General features: G+C 36.7%; 1 long non-coding RNA gene across 1 annotated transcript; it reads right to left on the minus strand.

Moving 5' to 3' along the window:
* Positions 1–252: 252 nt before the first annotated feature.
* Positions 253–2,797, minus strand: LOC115921097. The gene is made up of 3 exons (XR_004062740.1): positions 2,703–2,797; positions 1,418–1,498; positions 253–451 (listed from the first exon to the last, which is right to left on the minus strand). It is a non-coding gene; the product is annotated as an uncharacterized LOC115921097 (long non-coding RNA).
* Between the last annotated feature and the right edge of the window lie 10,631 nt (positions 2,798–13,428).

Raw genomic sequence — 13,428 nt, forward strand, 5'->3', positions numbered from 1 at the left:
CCAATCCTACTGCCAAACTGACTGCTAACTGAATCCAAATGATCAGTGTTATGGCCATTCAGGGGAAAACAGAAATAACCATCTGGTAGGGGGGATTTTTTAATAGAACTGACTTTTGTCAACCTGACAACGAATCCTGTGGACGAAAGTGTTTGTTGAATTAAAATTTAATTCAGGAGCAAAATAAGCGGGCTATCGTAAGTCAAAGTATATATATATATTTGTTGTGCAATTTTATACAATAACGGGGAGAGCACTATTGTACTTTTACATCTCCTTTCACACTTCCTCGATGCGTTCCAACAATGAATATTGGTGGAGATATCTCAGCGGTTTTAGACGTTTTCTTGTTGATGACTGAAGAAGGCGCCACAGCATGGGCGAAGATGGAACACAACCAGAAATTGATGAACTCTAGACATTTCAGTTCTGATTTGGCACCTCCTTTAGCCTGTTTTTGAATCGTAAAGAAATATGTATGATATGGTCAATGATAAAAATACAACGACTCATCATGCTTTGTAATCGTTCTAACAGGAATCATGCATACATACCAACTCCTGACATCCAACATTTTTTTTATTTTTTTTTTATTTGATTGATAGATTGATTTACCTTTATTATCTTCCAAAGTAACAAACTAATTACAGCATGATAATCTAATCGTATGATAAAGATATCGCAATTATGTACTTACATTGTAATTTTATCATAACATAATCATAAAGAAGGATTGCAACTTAACTTAAGCTTGAAGCATGGCAATCCTTTATAAAACTTCATAATTACTGTATACCCAAAAGGAATATTGCATAATTAATACTTTCTGCTATACTATTAACAGAAATACGAATCATAAAAGGATGGGGGTGAAATGAGATGTAGGAGCAGATAACAGGAGAAAATGGCAAATGAATCATCAAGAGAAATAGCAGTACTCGTTGATTTTAATTAGTAAAACGTAAACCAGCTACTACAATTGGTAATTGGTAAATGCCCATTTGTGGAAGTAATTGTCAGGATGACCCTGTAGGCCAACGTGTTTTTCTCCAAGCAAAGATGGACTATAAAAGAATGTTGAAATGTCAACTATTTAATCTCCCACGCTGCTCTCAAAATAAAAAAGGCTAATACATTACTGATTTAATTGTACCAACAATGTACACATCTATTAATCCAGAAGGAAACAGGAGGTTGAATCTGTATGAACAAAAGTTAGTCGTATAATATATATACTTTAAAAATACATTTTACACGAGTAATAAAAGATGATAATATGTAAACCTTTACAAACTAACATTTGGCAAATAACTAATGCTTGGCAAAGAACACACAGCGCGATCTATCATTTATCCATCTCCGTGTAAAGCATAATTTAGTTTTTACCAAAGCAGTATGAAATGAAATAAAGAAATACCATTTCGTCAGGGGGAACGTCAGGACACAAACTTCTGAGATCAAAGACAATGACATAAATGGCTCGCCACGTCAGAAACACCTACAGGAGAAAATAATTTTTAAAAATATGCATAAGTATTGAATAACTACCATGCTATGTTGTTTCTATAACATGCTTTATTATTTCTAGAATAATAAGGAACCTCAGGCAATGTTTATATGCGATAATAATTAAATCATTGATATTCCTTGTAAATTGGAAATCATGAATACAAGGTGGACTGGTTGAATTAGGGCCCTTGTTAAATACTCTTAGATATAAGCATCAATATGTCACATTCTCAAGAAACATGAACCTGGAAAAAGAAAGAAAAACAAAAATCATTTTTGACATATTTAAACAAATTCAAAACTTGATAAGAGTATGTATAGTATAGTGGTTAACTTTGTTAATATTGAGTGTATTATTCATCAGTAAGGGAAAGAGGTCTCTATTATGGCAATGTCTCTGTTCAAAATCAAGACAGTGCATTAGTTTCCAAAAATGTATCTAGTTCTTTAGACAAAAATCGACTGATGTAGATCCCCTGACTCTCTCTCTCTCTCTCTCTCTATATATATATATAGCCGTTATCTATTTGTGGGTATCCAAGCTAAGATACATAATGATAAACCAACCAATTGCATACATATTATCAATTCCTAGATAACTGTGAGAATGACAGGTCAAATAAATCAGAGCCTTCTGTTGAAAAAGAAAAAAAGATATTACAAAATTTAGACGTAGTTCTAGAGTTGTTGCAAATTTCAGCTCTTTTATTCACTTTATTAGCCAACAATTTAAAACTAATGCAAATTCTGTTATCCCACAATGGAAGATCAAATGAATAAAAGAAGCACTAATTTAGACCCGGGCATGGCTTTGCATCTACGGACTGGACCACATATTTTTGCACATGTATAAAACGTATGACAAAACCAATATGTAGGCCAACAGCTGTGCATGTTAAAAGTACATGTACCCTAAACTGAAGCATTATATTGAGACAATAGAATAATAGGCTCCATTTCTAACTTTTTTGAGAATGAGATATGTACAGTGAAACTAACCAGAAACAAAAAATCAAAGGAGAAATATCAAATATTTAGGACATGAATGCAATGATGGATGTTTAGGAGTCTGCAGTCAATAACATTTATTCAATTTTTCAAATACCAGAATCTTACAATACTTTACAAATTTGCTTTTATGGCACCACAGTAGAATTTACAAGAAATCCAATGTTCTTAAAATGTTCATTAACCTGATGGGTTGTGTAGTATATGTCTTGTCCAGCAAAGTCCCATATACTTAGGGAGACTCCTTCTACCCTACCGCTATCAGTCCTGTATGTTCCTTTCTCCTGAGGAATGAAGAAAATGAATACACAATTATATGAACAATTATCAAAAAATAAAATTGTATAAAATAATGGGAACATCAGTACTGATCCTGAAGACAACCACAACAACAACTTCTTCCAATTATGTATCATGGAGAAATCATGTACTGTAGCATTATTTTTAGCAGAGTAAAAGCAAAAACTTCCAGTTAGCAAATACAATTTGTATCCTGCATATACATCCCGCCCCCCCCCACACTCAGTGTTATTTAGGGTACGCATATGCGTGTTGCAAGCGACCCGCCCCCCCCCCCCTTTCAGCAAAAGTCCGGTGTGTAAAGTCAATACGGGTCGACCTTTTTCTTTTGTTACGAAAAGGACATTTTGGTAACACGCATGGGGTCCGGGGGCCGGGATATACATTCACTCCAATGCAGCAAACAAGAATGTACAAGGCCAACATGTATCTAAAGGAGCAGCAAATATCTCTCTTTTCCCTTTACAAGTTGTTTTCTCAATGGAACCTGTTCCAATAATTGCAACATGTTTTTCCCTCGATAAATTATTCTCACTCTCATGTGCCTCAGAGTTTAACATAGATTTTTCAACCCACTCCTGGCACCAAACAAGATTGAGATCAGCTGGTATGGTAATATGTGTGTTTTCTTTGATTTTGAAATACTGTTACTTTCCATCTCTCCATTATTCTGGGTGTAATGGATTATCTGCGGTGATGCACTCCAGACTGTGGAAGCACACCATGATCCGATGATACCATTAACTGTAACAGATTATTATACCAATCGGTAGAGGTGGATATATCTGTGTATGCTGGCAGACACAGCTCTGTAAAAACATTTATGTGAAAATTGATGTTAAAGGTCATGTTACACAACGCTCACTTTCCAGAAAGTAATCTAGTGAACCTGGTATTTTCAATCAGCTGCGCAAAAAGTATGTTTTGTTTTACTTTTGAAGGAAAATACTCATAATATTCTGCTTAGGGTTACTCTTTCCAATAATTTTGTATTCTAGGTACAATATTTTGTTATTTCTGGGTCTCCTTTTGTAACATGTGGATATATTATGCATGCCATTGTATAGGTCCTTTGAAAAACATGGAACAGAGAAGTGGGAGATTGTAGGATAAAACAAAGGATTGTAGAAAATCTTGTATATATCCTAAAAGATACAAGGTTCAATACTGAATTCAACCTTGAGTCTTTTCTCCACCAGACTTGATATTTGATATGGAATATTGTCATCCTCTTTAGCCTCGGGCAACTCCACATTATCCAAGACAGATTCGTCTGTAATAAAGAAGAAGTACATATAGGTGTTTGTATGATATATAGATTCATAATTAATCTACATCTGCCACTCTCCACCCAGGTGTTAAATGGGTACCAAGAAGGATATATAGGGGAGTGGGGCACATGCAATATCATACTACCACCTGAAAAGGCTTTCAAATGTGACTATTTTGTTATTATAATCATTATTGTCATGAGAATATTTCATGTAAATGACGTTTGATAATTCAGAATTGATTGCAGTTTAAATTGATCACCGGGTTATACAATTTTGTCAATAATAACAATTTAAAAGAAATTTTAACAAGTAAATACTCATTTGAAATCAACTTTTATTGATACTTTATATATTACGGACGCAGATTTAAGGATTGGTCGAGTGTTAAAAAACAAAACAAACAAACACAAACCTGCTTCTACAGGATCCAGGCATTTGCCGGAAGTAGTATCACCGTGTGTTTCTAAACTTTCTTGATCCTGTACACAAAATAAACCAGTATTAAGATTGTCATCTAGCAGTTTGCACTAACCGCATCCCAATTAGCAACTACAGCTTCTGTTTAAGTGGTTGGTGAGATGATGCTACTCTTTATTCGTTTGCACTGCCATTCATGACTGGTCTAGAGTATTTTTTATTTTGTTATTGCATGAGTGACTAAGAACTTGACGTTCCAAAGGCAAACATCTAATACATGTACAAGGGCTCATGAATACTTGAATGGTTAATACACTCCCTAACTGTAAACTTGTGTTGCAGTACTGAAATCATATGTCAAAACAGCATGATAGTAAGAATCCGCTTTCTCACAAGGTGTACATACTTTGCAGATGTTAGACTTGTATACAAAAATGTAATATCATGAAAGAAATGCAAATGGAAAGGAAACAGCGACCTCGACATACTGTAATGCAGCGTTTTTGTCAAGCTTTTGATAGTCGCTGCACATTTGTTTAGAACTAACAAGTTTTGTGTCGCCCTAATTCCAAATTTCCTAATTTCAAATCCAAATAGAAGTTTAATTTTCCATCACTCTGGTACATGTCAAGTGCCATATACACATTTACTGACACATTTAGGGTCTAAGATTTTGGAGTGAGCGAAGTGAGCGAACAAAAACAATGTCATTTTTAGTGTGGTAATATCTTTATTTTGTAAACGAAAAACACAACATAAACTATGGTATCATGTATGCTTGCACCTCACTGTCCAATACATGAATCCAAAGTCATATATTTGGTTCCCTCTGAGCACGAATATAAGGATATTCGGGCATCTGGTTGTCCAGAATCATCCATTTTTTTTAAAAATGTTCTGGGCGAGTGAAGCGAACAATTGTGGTACAAATGCAACCTCGCTGTCAAAAGAGATATTCTGGCACCTCATTGACTAATAATTTAGCTATTCCGGCACTTTACTGTCTAAAATCACACTGTTTCTAAATATTAAGAGCGAGTGAAGCGAGGGAGGAAAAAGGGTATCTTGACTCGAAAACGTTTTTTCCATACATAACAGTTTCTAGTATTTTGTTCTCACAACAGTGACGTATATTTCATAATGTATACAAACAAATATAAACTAATATCTCTTGCTGCATTCCGGAGTACCCGGCATTACAGTTTAAAAATGCTGCTCTATTTTTGCATTGTAGTCTCAGACAGCCCATGTAATTATCATTATATATTGCTTTCAAATTCATTGAGCACAATTTCGGACATTTGTTTGGATTGTCATCATAAATACATTATATATATATATATATATACGCATATATATATATATATGTGTGTGTATATTATATACATATATAAATAATTTGTTGTGGCTGAATTTCACTTCTCAATCAAAATCATAACTCACTACTATTTATTTACTTTTATAGAGATTTTTATTTGTATTAACAAGTAAAGGAGCCATTTCATTCTTTCTTACTGCTTTACCTTAAATCAGAAAAAACAATACCTGTATTGAGATAATGGTTACATGTGTTGGAGTCACCGTCAGCCTCTCTGTTTGTTCATCCACAAGAGCTTTTCTGTATTCATCCTCTGTGAAATTAAATCACCATATGACATAATACTGTGAAATCATATAAAACATTGTAAAATAAGATTGTATGACTCCAGTGACATTTATATTACATGTATATGATTGTAATTAATAATTTGATGTCCAATCCTGCCTTTATAGGAAATTAAACATTACCTGATAGCTACACATATGATGTGATGTCATGCAACTCCTTCAATTGTTCCAATACCCATCTTGACTAAAATACGATTTTCTTCAAAACTTGAGGCTAAAAAGGATAGGCTTTTGGTGACTTTTAACAGCATGCTATCCATGATTAAAAATAAAAAGATTTTGATGGGAAAGGAAGGTTGTGAAAAAAATTAATTTAAAAAAAAATGTCTAATGGTACAGCAAATTATAAATTGTTCCAAAATACTCTGCAGTCTAGTAACCAAATCGCTAATTTGACATTGACATAGCAGTGATATTGATATGACATCAAAAGGACAATTCAGTTCACTTCTTATATCTATATTACCGCTGCAAGAACTATAACTTATTGATTGCTATGTCAATAATCTTTTTAGACAGGAATAATGATGATGATGATGATGATGATGATGATGATAACAATAACAGTGACAATAATAATAACAATACACATAAACAAAAATGAAGATAACGACTTAAAGGAGAACGCACATGGCAGGCCTAGTCTTGATCGTTACAAGCTCTTGTCCGGCACTATATGTGTTCACAGGCAGGTACCTCAGGATCTTCATCAAGTGACTGACCACGAAAATGGAACCAAGCCTTTGAGTGGTAATGGAGCATTACCTCGAGAGTAAACCAGGGACCAGGGGATATACAAGGAGAATGTTGAATAGCTGGCAAGAGAGAGGAATGTTCAGGGTAACAGAGCAGAACCTGACAGAACAGGGTTGGGCAATTACAACCAAACAGTGGCTCTCAGAAATTGAATTAGAAGAAATTAAACGGAAAGTAAACAGAGAGGTGGAATTGTGGAAGGAAGAAATGATAGGTATGATCCTGCTGCAGAAGAGGCAACCCAAGGTTATTATGGCACTAATGCCGTACAGATGAGCAAAGACAGCGTTGCTCCCCATTAGGAAAGGCAGGGCAATGGCGGTCATGAAATCAACTTCCAAGATACTGAAAGGCTGGCAGAGAGGCAAAAAGCCTTCTTGCAAATTATTATAAAAAGTTCTAGAAGAAATTGACAAGCACCAGCTAAGATCACTAAAGCAGGTTGACGGGAAGAGGCTACATGAGACTGCTAAGGAGATGAATGAATTCCTGTGGCATATTGAGACAACTTATATCACCAAAACCAATATGCTTAAACGAGCTGCAGCAGTGGTTGCCTTCCGTAACATGGGTATTTCACAAAAGAACCTAAAGTAGAGGAAAGAGCCTCTTTGGTAAAGAAGAATTTAAGAAAACAAGGATCAACTAAGAGGATATTGGCCGAAGTACTTCCCCAATCTGCACAGATAAATTGCACAGCAGCTCAAGAACATACTTGAAACAGGTAGTGTGCCTGAGTGGATGAATCATGGAAGAACAATACAGTGTGTAAAGAATTCATCCTTGAGTTGGCAAACGCTGTGGATAACTTCAGGCCCATAACATGTCTTCCACTTACGTGGAAACTGTTAAGTGAAATGTTAGCAGAAAATATATATGACCACCTTGGCTAAGCCCGGAAAGGTTCCCGAGGTACAAAGGATCAACTCCTTATCAAGAAATTGGCAATTGCCTGGATAGACTACCGCAAGGCGTATGATATGGTGCCAAAAGAAGGAGTATTTAAATGTATATTCGTCATGATCGTGTATATTATATCAAATGTATATTAAAACAGGGCCCTATGAATGTCAATTATATGTTGTTCCTATTTTCATATGTTGAAGCAAGATTGTTCATGTAAATATAAACAATTATCCTATATGAAGACAATAAAGAAATGAAATGAAATTAAATGAAATATTCCTTGATTATTGGGACACTTATGAATGGCTCCCAACCAGCGCTCAAAATACACGGGGGCGGTGGGCGATTCGCCCCCGTGAGCTACAAAATCGCCCCCGTCAGGTTGCTCACGGGGGCGATTGCAAAATTAAAAATCGCCCCGGTGGAATTATAAAATAAAGATAATCTTTTCTGTTATAACTTCAACACAATATTGAGTTTCAATTTTCAAACCTTAAACCAATGAAATGGAACTAAGATTAGCGTGCAAGATTTCTCGTTTTATGAGTAGGCCTATTATTACCGATTCAGCTCGCAGTGCAGTGCCGCCGTCAGCAGTGGTTATAGGCCTACTGCGCCGTTAGTAGCGGTGCGTGTGCACGCTGCCGCGCCATGTCTGCTGGAGCTGGAGGCGATCGGGCAAGGGCAGAAACATGGTCATGGCCTGGAGAAGTTTTTCGTTGTCAGCAAATAATGAACCTCGACCAGTAAATCAATATTAGGGACTTTTAGATTTGTACGATGAGAACGTGGACTCCAGGGTGTGACCTCCTTTTAAGGCACTGCCAGTGCTTAAAAGGACGTCACATGTGATTGCCAGTGCCTTAAAAGGACATAACACGTCCACGTCCACGCAAATCTAAAAGTCCCTTTTGAGGAGAAGAGGAAGACCAAAATGTCGTGGAATCAGGGGCGGCGATTTCTGTTAATGACTGGGGGACGAAATGCGAATTTCTTTTTTACGAGGATGTTATGCGAGGGAGCGTAGCGACCGAGCGAGATTTTTTTTGCAATTTTATTAGTCTAAACGCTGCACTCTTGGGCCTTCCAGAGCCTAAAAGTGTGTTGCAGTCATTATTCAGTATATGCTATACAATTTGTTTTGCACTTTTTCAAATTTCCAGGTGGGGGGGGGGGGGGGGGACGTGTCCCCCCGTCCCCCCCCCCCCCCCCGGGATCGCCGCCCCTGCGTGGAATGATATGATAACATGGGCAGATCTACGGCGGAGGGGGTAGGGGGTTTAACCTCCTCCCACCCCCCCCCCCCGGCCCCCTTGGGCTGCCAAGTGAAAGTGTGATATTAAAGCGGGGGGGGGTGGGAGGGGGAGGGGGATTCTGGAGAGGAGGACTACTAATCTATTTTACTTTGTTCAGGGGGCGGGGGGGGGGGAGTGAAGCGCCGGTTTAACATGTCTTTCTTTTTAACTCTTACTTTCACCTATCTCAGATAACCCTAAGTTTTTGGTTGCTGCTTTATATGTAGTTGATAATGCATGATTAAAATAAAGAGAGAGAGAGAGAACCACCATCATTTTGCAATGGTTCAGGGTTCGTGTAATGTACATTTGAAACCATTTCTTAGCGTCTCAATCCTAAACAAATAGCAAAACTATTTTTGAGGAAAAGCATTATACTGAATTAAATAAAGAATAATAGCTTTATATTGGATCATACTAATACTAATACGGGCTAAAGACAATGTGGTATTTGTATAGAGGTGTTCCCAAATGACATTCTGATAATCAACATTTGTTCTGGTATCATATGTATATACGCATAATACAACTGATCTTTATGATTTCTTAACGTGACATAGTTTCTTCTCCCTCTGCAAACTAAACAGAAAACAAGGTTATTTAATAAAAGGACCATGCGACAAATAATCATTGTGATTCAAATTGATGCAAGGATTTTTTTTGAATATGCAATGCTTTTCACCAGAATCTTCTTTGTAAAAACGACTTTTACAAATCTCAGCCATGCAATTCTGCCACTGTGCTGTAAGATCACTTTGAGATTAGGAGAAGTGTATTATGTAATGGGTATTTTAAATTGAATGGAACGTCTCAACTCAGTAAGCATGGCTGAGATTTGTAAAAGTTGTTTTTACAAAAATGATTTGGGTGAATAATAGTGCTTATTCAAACAAATATTTCGCATCAATTTGAATCACAATCATTATTTGTCGCTTAATCCCTTTTAATGACCATGTTTTCTTTTTCGTTTACAAGGGGAGAAGAAGATATGTCACGTTAAAGACATCATAAAGATCAGTGTTGTATGCGTATATATTATATACACAGGCCAGTAACAGCTATGTAGCTTGTAAATTTGTAAAAGGGAAAATGCTGATTGAAATGATAATGATGAAATAGCAAATAATTGAGGAGTATCATAGGTACCAATTCAATGGATATTTGTATTTAGAGCCCCCGTCAGTAATACAAGAGCCCCCGTGAGAAGGCTCACGGGGGCTCTTTTTTCGGGGGAAGAGCCCCCGTGGACAAAACATTAATTTGAGCCCTGCTCCCAACACTCAGCGCATCATCCATGAGTGTATGTCAAACTGAAAACGAAGCGGACATGTAAAAGATGTACTCTAGGAGAGATTAAAATTCGGCGAGGTTTTCTCCAGGGTAACAGCTTGTCACCATTGCTATTTGTCATCTACTTGATACCTTTGTTGATAGTCCTACGAAAATCCAAAGGACGATATCACTTATTATATCCCTCATGTATAGTTTTTTTGCATTGCGATTGTACAGAGCACGCAAAAGGTATAGTTTCACTATAATTTTGAGAGGGTGAGAACATTTACTATTTGGAGTGGTATAGTAATTCCGGAATCCAATCTTTCCACTGATCACCGATATTTCTGGGATCGATATCTAAATTTTTAATTTTGGGAGAGCAAGTACGGAGCGCGCAAGCTATAAAGTCCCCAGCATGAAGTTTCTTCAATGCAGCCGGTATGGTGTGCAAAGCCATCGGGAGAGTTGTGGCGCGGCGTGCGCGTATGATAGCGCGTTAAGAAAAGCAGCTGGAAAAAATACAGTTCGACAAATTGGCTGCCAACTATCCCTGTTTTCACCTGTTAAATGTGGAAAAATTGGTGAAATTTAACGAAGGAATTGACAGCAGAAACACAAAGAAACAGATAAGGTACAGACTTTCTATGTTTCAGGATTTTCAGTCTGTGTGTCCAGTAATGACATTGGGATGGAGTTTGACCTCAAGATGTGTGGTATTCTCATTCTAATTAGGAGAGGGAAGGTTGAGAAGATTGAGGGTATCACCTTGCCCGATGGACACAAGATGAAATCAGTGGAAGAAGATGGCTTCAAGTATATTGGGGTCCTGGAGTATGATTTACCTATAATGTCATGAAATTCAAAGCTCAATGGTAAAAACAAAGTACTGGCAATAAATCAATGGGCTGCACCGTGCAAGTTGTAATGTAGAGAGATACTCTACTGGAGCAAGACTGAACCTGAGACCATGTACAGAAAGAGAAGGAAGCAGATGGCTATCTATCGGAATATTGCAACCACAATGTTCGCCGTCTTTATCTGCCAGGACGATCTGGGTTTCGGGGGCTGATTAGCCTGGAAGACTGTGCGCACGAGGATGAGATTCGTTTAGCCTACTACTACGTCCAGAACAATACAGAACCACTACTTAATGTGGTTGAACATGAAGGAGTATTGAGGAAGGAGCATGTGGAAGATCCTAAGCAAATAAGAAGGAGGAAGAGACAATGGAAGCTTAAGAATTGGAAGGCTATGCCGCTGCATGGCCAGTTGCCTCAACAGACAGAGCAGGTCTAGGATGATAGGTCCTGGGACTGGATGAAGAAGGGAGACCTGAAGAAAGGGACAGAAGGTCGTATAACTGCAGCTCAAGATTAAGCACTGAGGACAAATGCATTCAGGGTGACAGTTGAGAAACAAGATGTGTCCACTCGGCAGAATGTGTAGAACAAATGCAGTAAAATAGCGCAAGTTACGTACCTCCAACGAAACAACAACCAGAATATTACACCTGATCATTGTAAACAATGGACTTCAAGCTACAGACAAGTGATATGATCATAGGCTAGACATCACAAGGTCTTAGAAATGCTGAGGTGAAATTGCTCTGGGATTTTAATATCCTGACAGATCGAGATTTCCAGGCCCGAAGACATCGCATTGTAATTGATGTAGTTGTGTCTGATGATGCCAGGATTATTAAGAAAAAAAAGAAAAAAAACAAACACCACAAACACATTAAAGCTAACAAAAAATAAAACAAATATATACAAACCTGCTTCTTCAGGACTCAGGCCTCTGATGAGAGTAGTATCGCTGATCGGTTCTAAACTTTCTTGATCCTGTACACAAAATAAACCAGTATTAAGATTGTCATCGGTCAGCTTGCATTAGCGGCATCACAATTAGCAACTAGATCTACTTTTTTATGTGGTTGATGAGATGATGCTACTCCTTATTCGTATACACTGTATATTCTATACTAATCTAGACCAATTATTGTGTCATTGCATGATTGAATATATATTTGACATTCCAGATGCAAACAGCTAAAACATGTACTAGGGTTTATGAATACTTGAATGGCTTATATCAGGTTAAATGTAAACTTGTGTTGCACTAATGAAAATAATCAAAATATATCGTCAAGAATGAAATTCATATGCAAAGGAATATAATGTAGTGTGTTGGAGTCTTAGACAGACAATATAATCATCGTTCTTTATTTACTACTCTGGTATATTAATATCAAATTGATTGAGCACAATTTCCTATATCATTTATTTATTTGGATGATCATCGTAATTTTTTTTTTAAACTGCCTGAATTTCACTTCTCCATCATAATCATAACTCACTACTACATTGACTTTCATATAGATTTGTATTTGGATTAACAAGTACGATAGCCATTTCATTCTCTCTTACTGGTTGAACTCAACATATAAAAACAATACCTGTATGGAGATAAAAAATAAAAAAATTACCTGTGGTGGGGTCACGATCAGCCGCTTTGCTATTTCATCCGCAAGGGCTTTACTATATTGATCCTCTTTGAAAGTAAATCATAGTAAACTTATGTAAGATTGTATGACTCCAGAGTTATTTAGATTACATGTATATATATATATATATATATGATTTTAATGAACAATTTGATGTGCAATCCTGCCTTTATAGCAAGTTAAGCATTACCAGATAGCTAGAAATATGATGTCATGCCATGCAATTCCTTCAATTGTAATAATTCACATCTTGACTAAAATATGGTTGTCTTCAAAAATAAAGGCTGAAAAGGATATGCTTTTGGTATTAACATGCTTACGAAAAGAAATGGATATTTTTTTTTAAATATCTGATGGTACAGGAATGGTTAGTTGTTCCAAAATACTTTGTCTATTCAGTTCTACAATTTTATGTTTACATAGCAGTTCAAAAACAGTGATATTGCTATCATATCAAAAGGACAATTCAGTTCATATTACTACTGCAAGAACTATAACTTAGTGATTGCTATGTCAG

Source organism: Strongylocentrotus purpuratus, unplaced genomic scaffold (genome assembly GCF_000002235.5).
Source record: "Strongylocentrotus purpuratus isolate Spur 01 unplaced genomic scaffold, Spur_5.0 spur5_contig_812, whole genome shotgun sequence".
NCBI lineage: Eukaryota > Metazoa > Echinodermata > Echinoidea > Camarodonta > Strongylocentrotidae > Strongylocentrotus > Strongylocentrotus purpuratus.